Genomic DNA, 11,229 nt, shown 5'->3' on the forward strand with positions numbered 1-11,229 from the left:
TTATTAATAGTTATTAATATTTGGATTAGTTTTTATTTTTATATAATTTTTTTTGTAATTTTAAAGTTTTAGTATTTTTGTTGTGCTTACGTAATTTTTTTATTTGCCTATTAATATTTATTAATATTTGGATTAGTTTTTATTTTTATATTTTCTGATTTCATTTTAATGTTTTTGTAATTTTGTTGTGTGTTTTTGTCATTTTATATATATTGTATTTTTTAAATATGCCTATATGTGGTAGTTTCTATTAATTTTTGAATTTGCTTTTAATTGTGTTTTTTTATTTTCAATTTTTGTTTTATTTTCCTTTTTAAATATACCTATATATATATATTACTTCACTTTACTTGAAGCCTTTATATATAAAGTGTTATAAAAGTATTTTAATGCATAATTATGCCTTGTAATGCACCTTTTAATGCATTATATAATCAAAATGAATCTATTCGGTGTTAGTGAAAATATAATGCAATTTCAGATGTAACAATATTATAATGCATTTTAACTTTGGTTACAATTATTTATGAAAATATATAATGCATTGCAACATATATTATGTATATATTATTATAATGCATTATACATAAAGGCTTCAAGTAAAGTGTTAGCCGTGTTTTTTATGGTCTTATTTTTAACTATAATAGCTCTGCCACAGAGCTTCAGTTTCAGAACATATTTAACTATAAGCGTTTTTCCATTTCTGCTCATTACGTCACAGATCAAAATAAGCATAACTTTAATGTGGAGCAGGAAAGTTTTCATCAGTTTAATGTCCATCTGAATCTAGACGTCTCCGGGGAATAAACAGGAAGAGCTGAGATGAGAGTCCAGTGAATCTGAACAGAACATGAAGATGTGGGAAGATATGGAGTGTGAGGTGTGACGGATCTCATGTGTGTGTCTATAAATGTCCGTGACTCAGAGGAAATGCCTGTGTTTTTATAGAGGCGCGGATCCCTGAGTCCAGCGGGGTCTCCGACCGGAGAACAGTTCATTGTTTTATCTGGCTCTTACTGTATAGTGTCCTTAAATAGGCAGATGTTCTCGATGGTGGTACAGAATCTCTCTGCACATGCTCAGTGTGTCGCTGTGTTACACTGGCTTTGGCTTTCCTGTAAATGAGGTAGTTTTGCATTAAAGTAGTGCGTGTGACTCAGCGGTCTGGGTCAGAGGTCAGATGTCAGAGGTCATGTGTGTTAGCCCTGGTGAGTGGAGGAAGCTGGAGGCGGAGCCTCTGCAGGGACTCCAGCTATAAATACACACACACCGAAGAGAACATGCTCTCATTCACAGCACTTTCCTCTCAGACTGAGTTCACAATGCAGTGTAGTTAAGTTTAGTTTAATTAGTCCCCTTCAGTAACGACCAGCGGCGTCACTACCAGTAAAATTAAATATGACTGATGAATCCTTGTTCTCACAACGTTTTTTTTTTTTAAAGTTCTATAAATGTTTGGTCCACATGTTGTTTATGAAACGTTCTTGTAAAGTTGTTAATATGTAATATACGTTCTTATAGCATTGAGTGAAAACATTCTGAGAGGTAATGTGTACTTGATGAACGTTTAAATAACATTCTTATCACGTCAAGAAAATGATACATTTTAACGTTTTTAGAATAGTAAAAAGAAACATTCAAATACATTTTAGGTGAACTTTTGAATTTGAATTTCTAAGTTATAGTTGAATGTTATGCAAAAACCGTTTTGAAACTTTTAAATAACGTTATATTCACAAGAAAACTGGACATTTTAACTTTTTAGTTAAATAATGTTCCCACAACGTTTTTATGTAATGTGTACTTGATGAATGTTTAAAAAAACATTCCTATCACGTCAAGAAAACGATACATTTTAACGTTTTTAGAATAGTAAAAAGAAACATTCAAATAACGCTACATTTTAGGTGAATTTTTGAATTTGAATTTTTGAAGTTATAGTAGAATGTTATGCGAAACAGTTTTGAAACCTTTAAATAACGTTATATTCATGACAAGAAAAGTGGACGCTTTAACTTTTTAGTTAAACAATGTTCCCACAACGTTTTTATAACCTAAATTTGTTCCTTGTGTTAACGACCGTATAAAGACCTGAGAATAATTTTCTCTGATAGTATTTCAGAAATAATGTTGTGTGTTTTCTGTCACACGTTTAGAATCATTTGAATTAATGCATTTAGCAGATACCTTTATCTGAAGTGACTTACAAAAAACGAACAAAGCAGTAGGTAAAAGATTTGTAATATTACAATACCTGGACAACTAGATTAGGATGCAAACAAGAGCTTCATGAATAAATCCGTCTTTAATCGTTTGCAGCAGTTTCTCACTCTGGAATAGTAATGACATGGATGAGATGGATTTTACCTACAATCCGTTTTTAGGAAAGAAAACACACGGATGTCTTTGATTTGATTCATCAGGAATAAATCAGCTCGAGTTCTGTTTGTTTAAATATTTAAGTAACAGTATTAAAAAAAAAAGAGTATCAAAATATTTGGAACTAGAAACAGCTCTGGTTACGACTAAAGTGGTTCTTCACATAAATAGACAATCACTCATACACTTAAACACCTAATAAAAACCTATTTAAAAAAGCATAAATCTATCAGTTATGGTTGTTACAAAGAAAAAAGGCTTCAGACACTGAATTATATTTATAACTGTTGGTAAACGCCGCCCAACTCAAAATAAGAGCAAAGCATGTATTGTTTCCTTGAGCACAAGATCCACTCAACATCAACATGCTGGATTTCTTCTGAGGTCTTTTATATAAAGCTGAAGGCTCTGTGTCTTATAGTCATCCTCGGCTCTGACCAGCGGGTGTGTTTGAGGTGAACTGGACGGAGCGCTGCGGGTGATTCCTGACACACAAACAAACACAGTCTTTCACTGAAAGCCAGCTGTTATTTACATAATGTGGCGTGTTCAAACGTGAGTAAAAATGCATATTTAACCCTTCGTGTTGTGTTTGGGTCATTTTGGTAGGGGGGCGGTCACACAGAACGCGTTTTTTCTTTCATTCCAGTGCGCTACTTTTCCTGTAAATGCACTAGATGGACGTGTGACAAAAAAAAAAAAAAAAATCAAAACTTCCCCGCACTAATTACAAAAAAAACAACCAACCAAAAAAAACACCACGCGGGGCGCAGCAAGCGTCACAAGCTTTTGTTTACAGTAGCAAGTTGGCATGGCAACTGTTTTATTTGGCGGCAACATTGGGAAGGAGGCGTTCTGCAAAGCGCTTTCTTTAAAACCATTCCTGAGAGTGCATCTTTTGCGTTTTTAAGACATTGTGTAAAATTAAAGGAATATTAACTTTACACACAGCGCTGCTCATCAATGTCAGTTTCAAAACAGTGGACCAATCAGAAGACCCTGGAGGTGGGGCAAGTGTTGTTTACAGTAGCAAGTTGGCATGGCAACTGTTTTATCTGACGCCAATATGACTCTTTGGTGCGCTGTTTAAAAAAACATTTAGTTTTTAGATGCAAAGACCCTTAGGGGCCATTCTCACAGAATGCGTTTTTCCATTTCAGTGCACTAGTTTTCCATTGTTTTTCTATGTTAATATGTGCTAGACGGATGTGTATGACTGTTTTGCACACAAGATGCAGCCCTCAGGAATGGTTTTTAAAAACAATGGAAGTAGAAAACAATGGAAAAGTAGTGCATTGGAATGGAAAAACGTGTTCTGTGTGAACGGTCCCTAAGTTTGTTATTCTAGAGCGTTAACATTACATTCAGGTTTTATGAGTCTGTTTTTGAGCCGCGGTTGTTTAGCAGAGATTCAAACCAAAACCTCAGCAGTGAAGCCGAACGGACTCGTCCGCTGCTAAATATAGATCTACAGCGTCGTCCAGCTGTTCTCAGACCTGTAGCTCCTCTCTGATGTGTCCAGAGCCCTGACCAGAGACCTGATGAAAGCAGAAAGCAGCAGGGCCGAGCAGAGCAGACCCCTCGAGACCCGCTGGCTGTATTTCAGGAGATGATCTGTCAGATGTTACGTCAGGATCTGCAGTGGACACGATCCTCATGTTCCTCAAGCAGGACATACCGATGTTCACACGCGTGAGGAGATCTGAACCTGTGTCTGACCATAAGTGGGCATCAGAGCTCCTCCGTCTGCTTCTGTTTGATCTCCGTCTGTAGTGACTTCAGCTCTGATCAGACGTCAAACGCGTTTGTTCAGCAGCAGCAGCATTGTCTGTAATTACACGATACGTGCGAACGTCCATCACTCATGCTGACAGCAGATCTTACATAACATCACTTTAGAGTTGACTCACAGCAGCGTTTATGAGATTCAGTTAAAAGACAGACAGTTAACATGAACACAATGGAAGATCAGCTTTAGATCGTTGGATGATGGATAGATAGATAGATAGATAGATAGATAGATAGATAGATAGATAGATAGATGGATGGATATGGATGGATGGATGGATTATGTCGGTGGATAGACAGATAGATAGATAGATAGATAGATAGATAGATAGATGATAGATGTGGATGGATGGATAGGTGGATGGATAGGTAGGTAGATAGGTAGATGGATGGATGGATGGATGGATGGATGGATGGATAGTCGGTGGATAGATAGATAGATAGATAGATAGATAGATAGATAGATAGATAGATAGATAGATAGATAGATAGATAGATAGATAGATAGATAGATAGATGGATGGATGGATGGATGGATGGATGGTTTAGTCGGTGGATAGATAGATAGATAGATAGATAGATGGATGGATGGATGGATGGATTAGTCGGTGGATGGATAGATAGATAGATAGATAGATAGATAGATAGATAGATAGATGGATAGATAGATTGATAGATAGATAGATAGATAGTGGATAGATAGATAGATAGATTAGATAGATAGATGGATGGATGGATGGATGGATGGATGGATTAGTCGGTGGATAGATAGATAGATAGATAGATAGATAGATAGATAGATAGATAGATAGATAGATAGATAGATAGATAGATAGATAGATAGATAGATAGATAGGATAGATAGGTGGGGGGGATAGATGGATGGATGGATGGATGGATTAGTCGGTGGCTAGATAGATAGATAGATAGATTGGATGGAAGTAGACAGATAGATAGATAGATAGATAGATAGATGGATGGATGGATGGATGGATGGATGGATGGATGGATGGATGGTTTAGTCGGTGGATAGATAGATAGATAGATAGATAGATAGATAGATAGATAGATAGATAGATAGATAGATGGATGGATGGATGGATGGATGGATGGATGGATTAGTCGGTGGATAGATAGATAGATAGATAGATAGATAGATGGATAGATAGATAGATAGATAGATAGATAGATAGATAGATAGATAGATAGATAGATAGATGGATGGATGGATGGATGGATGGATTAGTCGGTGGATAGATAGATAGATAGGCGCAATTATATTATAATTATAATAGGCGCAAGGAATCCTCTGAACTCTCACAATTATATCCGGTTTCCGGTTTTCGGAGAGGACGTTGGCGCACGTTTGGCTGCCACTTCTCCTGCCGTATTTTAGTTGTTTATTATTTTAATTAATTTTAAACTCTTCTGAATAATTTTAAACTTTTTTGAGTCTTAACTTGCTGCTGGACTTCCACATATTTACCTTGTCTGAGCCAGCGCTTTGGAGTGTTTCCCCCTGGTCTGTCTGCTGCTGGTTGCATTTGTTTGCCGTGATTCACCTGCACTGTCTCTGCCTGTTACTGCTGTCTCCGTGTGGGATCGGGCGGGTCCCTGGAGTTGCGTCAAGTTCTCCGTGTGCAATGGCTGTGTAACAACTCTTGGATGTCATCATGCGACTTCATATGATCACCTGGATTATTGCCTGGATTACTGCCGATTTGATTTTTATCAGGAACCAGCGTAAAGCAGTGGACTGAACTTCTGGGCTTCACCATGCTGAGGTACTCTCTCTCTGATCTCTTGTCCCTGGGACACCATAGTCGTCCAGATATCAGCGTCATACAAACTTTGCGTTCCATGCCGCTCCTCCGCCGGCCTAGTTATAAATCATAGAGGCTCTCGTCTGAGTCGCTCTACTGCCGGTGCTGGAGTCACTGCACTTTGGTCGAACCGCAGGCGCTCGCTGCGTCGTACTTCTGGTTGCCGTGGAATCGGCCATGGTAACCTACGCTATCCTGAGGTTCTCTCTCAAAAACCCACGGCGAATGTGTGCTGTAGCAATATGCGAGTTGCTCACTTCAACACGAGGTCAATAAACAATAAAACGGCACTTATCACTGACACTATCCTTGACAGGGAAATTGACATTCTCTGTCTCAGTGAAACTTGGCATAAAGACAATGACTATCTTAATTTGAACGTGTGCCCCAATCTGGATATAAATATATTGACGTGCCTCGAGCTTCTGGTAAGGGTGGTGGCTTGGCTGCAATATTTGTATCAAATATATCACTTGATGTTACTGATGCTCCTACTGTTTCATCATTTGAATGTTTGGTTTTTAAAAGTCAATGGTGCTTCACCTGTTCTTGTGCTGCTCATTTATCGTCCACCAAAACCTAATCCTTTATTTTTTTCTGAGTTTACTGAGTTGCTGACACTTCTTAGTCCACTCTGTCCGTCTATGGTCTTGACTGGTGATGTCAATTTCCATATTGATAATCCAAACTGTGTCAAAAAACTGCTACCTTTTTGGACATTTTGGATGGTTTTGACTTTAAACAGCATGTTACTTTTCCGACACATAGGCTGGGCCATATATTGGATGTGGTATGTTCTGCTGGTGTTGGTATCCAATCTCTGGATAGTATCGACATGAGTATAAGTGACCATAGACTTATTACTTTTGACATAAATGTTATGTCTTCACGATCCATTTCTGAGCGCATCAACATTTCGTAACATCAAGCACATGGACTTCACTCTTTTTTTTTGCTTTTTCGACTTTTGTCTCTGGGCTTCCCACTACTAACTCCGTGGAGCACTATAATTCCATGCTTTCCTCACTTTTGGATGAGTTCGCACCTGTGCGAGAACGGCTTGTTACTTTTAGGAAACCCTGTCCATGGTTTACCCCTGATTTACGTTTAATGAAAGCCGCCAGAAAACAATTAGAACGGCAGTACAAAAAATCTGGCCTGACAGTGCACAGGCTTCTTTACACTGAAAAACAGTCTGCTTACCATTCTGCTTTGAATACTGCACGTAAGAGCTACTATTCAAGCATCATTGGTAACGCTGCAACAAATTCTAAATCACTGTTTAAGACTGTTGACAATCTTCTCAAACCAACTAAGGCCCGTTGTTCATTCCTCTGTTGACCAGTGTAATAAGTTTCTTCATTATTTCACCGGTAAGGTTGAGGGTATATATAGCACTTTAAATACCATCGCTCCTCTTGAGCTAGTTAATATCCAGCCTTCAAACTTCCCAACTACTACCTTTTCAAACTTTGAAATGGTCGGAGATTATTTTATTATAAGTACAGTGAAGTCCATGAACTCTACAACCAGTATTTTAGATCCGGTTCCCTGCTCGGTCATTATGAACTGCCTTGCATCAATCTGCCCTTTTATGACTTCAATGTGAACTTGTCATTGACTTCTGGAATTGTTCCTCCAGAACTAAAAATAGCTGCCATTACACCAGTTCCTAAGAAGACTCGTTGTGATGTTTCTGATTTATCCAATTACAGGCCGATTTCTAACCTCCCATTCTTGGCTAAAGTTCTTGAGCGTGTTGTGGCTGTTCAGTTAAATAATCACCTAGCTCTGAACAGTCTCTTTGAACCTTTTCAATCTGGGTTCAGAAGAGGGCATAGTACTGAAACCGCTTTAATTAGGGTCGTAAATGATCTTCTTATCGCGGCGGATTCCGGTGCATGCAGTATTTTGGTCTTGTTAGACCTCAGTGCTGCTTTTGACACTATATGTCACTCTCTTCTGCTTGACAGGCTGGAAAATTGGTTGGGTCTTTCTGGAGCTGTCCTCAATTGGTTTCGGTCTTATTTAACGAATCGTGCCCAGTTCGTTGGCTTGGGTAACTACAATTCAGATACCGTGCCTGTTCGACAGGGAGTTCCTCAGGGTTCAGTATTGGGTCCAATATTATTTAACATTTATATGCTTCCACTTGGGCACATCATTAGGAAACATGGTCTTGGGTATCACTGCTATGCGGATGATACGCAGATTTACATCACCACTAGTCCTGATGTCCATTGCTCATTAATAGCGTTGCGTGGTTGTTTAGCAGAGATCAGTATCTGGATGCATAACAACTTCCTGAAGCTGAATGGCTCCAAAACCGAACTGATGCAGATTGGTACAGTGGCAGCTACTCGTAAGGCCGAGCAGATCAGTTTGATTGTTGATTCCTGTACAGTAATCCCCACTTCACAGGTGCGAAATCTTGGTGTCATTTTTGATTCACAATTATCATTTGAAGCACACATAAAACACATCTCTAAAACTGCATTTTTCCACCTGAGAAACATAGCTCGACTTAGACCTTTTCCTCTCTTTTGCAGACACAGAAAGGCTTATACATGCCTTCATAACAACCAGGTTAGATTACTGTAATGCCTTGTTCTCTGGCCTTCCAGCTAAGAGCAAGCTTCAGTATATACAAAATTCTGCCGCTCGTGTGCTCACTTGTACTTCTCCTCGTGAACACATTACACCGGTTCTTTCACAATTACACTGGCTTCCCGTAAATGCGAGAATTGATTTTAAAATTCTTATTTTAACTTACAAGGCACTTCATGGGACTGCACCTGACTATCTTTGTGATCTCATCAGTCCTTATACTCCATCACGCTCTCTTCGCTCTACTAACTCTCTTTCACTTCACCAGCCATCATGTAAGCTAAAGACCATGGGGGAAAGAGCCTTTTCATACAAAGCCCCTAAGCTATGGAATGTCCTTCCTCTGCCCGTCAGAAATGCACCAACGTTGGGTTATTTTAAAAAGTTGATTAAGACACATTTATTTAAGACTGTCTTTCTCTAATGAATTGTTGTATTGCTTTTGGTGTTTTTTATTTTATTTTTATTTATTACTTTATTACTGTAGCGCTTTGGGTTTAAGAAAAGCGCATTACAAATAAAATGTATTATTATTATTATTATTATAGATAGATAGATTGATGGATGTATGGATGGATGGATGGATGGTTTAGTCGGTGGATAGATAGATAGATAGATAGATAGATAGATATGATATGATAGATAGATAGATAGATATGATGGATGATGGATGGATGGATGGATGGTTTTTTAGTCGGTGGATAGATGATAGATAGATAGATAGATAGATAGATGGATGGATGGATGGATGGATGGATGGATGGATGGATGGATGGTTTAGTCGGTGGATAGATAGATAGATAGATAGATAGATAGATGGATGGATGGATGGATGGATGGATGGATGGATGGATGGATGGATGGATGGATGGATGGAGGATGGTTTTAGTCGGGCTGATAGATAGATAGATAGATAGATAGATGGATGATGGATGGATGGATGGATGGATGGATAGGTAATGGATTAGTCGGTGGATAGATAGATAGATAGATAGATAGATAGATGGGATGGATGGATGGATGGATAGAATAGATAGATGGATAGATGGATGGATGGATGGATAGATTGATTGAGAGATGGATGATGATAGATATATGGATAGATAGATAGTCGGTGGATGGATAGATAGGATGGATGATAGTTGGTCGGTAGATAGATAGATAGATAGATAGATAGATAGATAGATAGATAGATAGATAGATAGATAGATAGATAGATGGATAGAAGCTTTTACAGCAGCGGAGATATTAGATAGATGGATAGATAGATAGATAGATAGATAGATAGATAGATAGATAGATAGATAGATAGATAGATAGATAGATAGATGGATGGATGGATCGGTCGATGGATGGATGGATGGATGGATGGATAGATGGATGGATATTTAAGGATGGGATAGATAGATAGATAGATAGATAGATAGATAGATAGATAGATAGATAGATAGATAGATAGATAGATAGATAGATAGATAGATAGATAGATAGATGGATGGATGGATGGTTTAGTCGGTGGATAGATAGATAGATAGATAGATAGATAGATAGATAGATAGATAGATAGATAGATAGATAGATAGATAGATAGATAGATAGATAGATAGATAGATAGATAGATAGATAGATAGATAGATAGATAGATAGATAGATAGATAGATAGATAGATAGATAGATAGATAGATAGATAGATAGATAGGATGGAACGTTAGATAGTAGGTAGATGGATAGATAGATGGATAGTTAGATAGATAGATAGATAGATAGATAGATAGATAGATAGATAGATAGATAGATAGATAGATGTGTGTGTGTGTGTGTGTGTGTGTGTGCATGCGTGTGTGTGTTGCACAGTCATCAGGGTCGCAGGGGTCATGTTCATGTCATTGTCTGCTGGAAGCTCCTGCTCTAAACACTTCTTCAGCACGTCAGCATGATGAGACACAGCAGTGATGCTCCGGTGTGACTGACGCTCATGTGTCCGGCACCAGCACTGTCTGGTTCACGTTCAGAACATGGAAAGCCCCCGAGGAGCTGAGGTCTCACCTACACACTGACGGCCGGAATCTCACACCGCAGCGTTTGGGAATCTCTCTCACTCTTACTCAGTCTGTTTTCACTCGTCTACTTGTCGGCCGGCGCTTGCGGTAAATGAGAGCGTGTTGTGAAAGCTCTTCCAGACGTGTGAGGCTGCGGTGTTTACCGCTAATCGTCCAGACCGGAAGAGCAGCTCATTTGAGCAGCTGCTGGAGTGAATCGAACCCTCATTAGTGTGCACTACATCTGTTCTCATTTAAGTGAATAGTTTGATTGGTGTATTGACTGGTGTCATGTGTGTCAGGTTCTGCTGGGACTGCGATCTGCTCGGACATCATTGTGTGTCGCAGTACAGCGGGACGCTCTTCCGGACGGTCTGTCTGGGAATGTCGAGGGATGCGGTGATGCCCTCCAGCAGACAGACGGAGACAGATAATTGGCTGCTCATCTCTCGTAGAGGAAACACTGCTGTGTTCAGCCAAACCTGCCCTCATAAGGGCACTTTCACAGACACATGTGAGAGAGAGAGAGAGAGAGAGAGAGAGAGAGTTTCCTAGGGAATTCCTCAATGCACATTTGGCACATTTATATACAC

General features: G+C 38.9%; 1 protein-coding gene across 1 annotated transcript in view; it reads left to right on the forward strand.

The window, feature by feature from the left end:
* The window catches only part of LOC109072693 (synapsin-3-like), a 50,521-nt gene that overhangs the window by 32,556 nt on the left and 6,736 nt on the right, over positions 1-11,229 (forward strand). The window lies entirely within an intron of this gene.

This window comes from Cyprinus carpio, chromosome A4, assembly GCF_018340385.1.
Source record: "Cyprinus carpio isolate SPL01 chromosome A4, ASM1834038v1, whole genome shotgun sequence".
Lineage (NCBI taxonomy): Eukaryota > Metazoa > Chordata > Actinopteri > Cypriniformes > Cyprinidae > Cyprinus > Cyprinus carpio.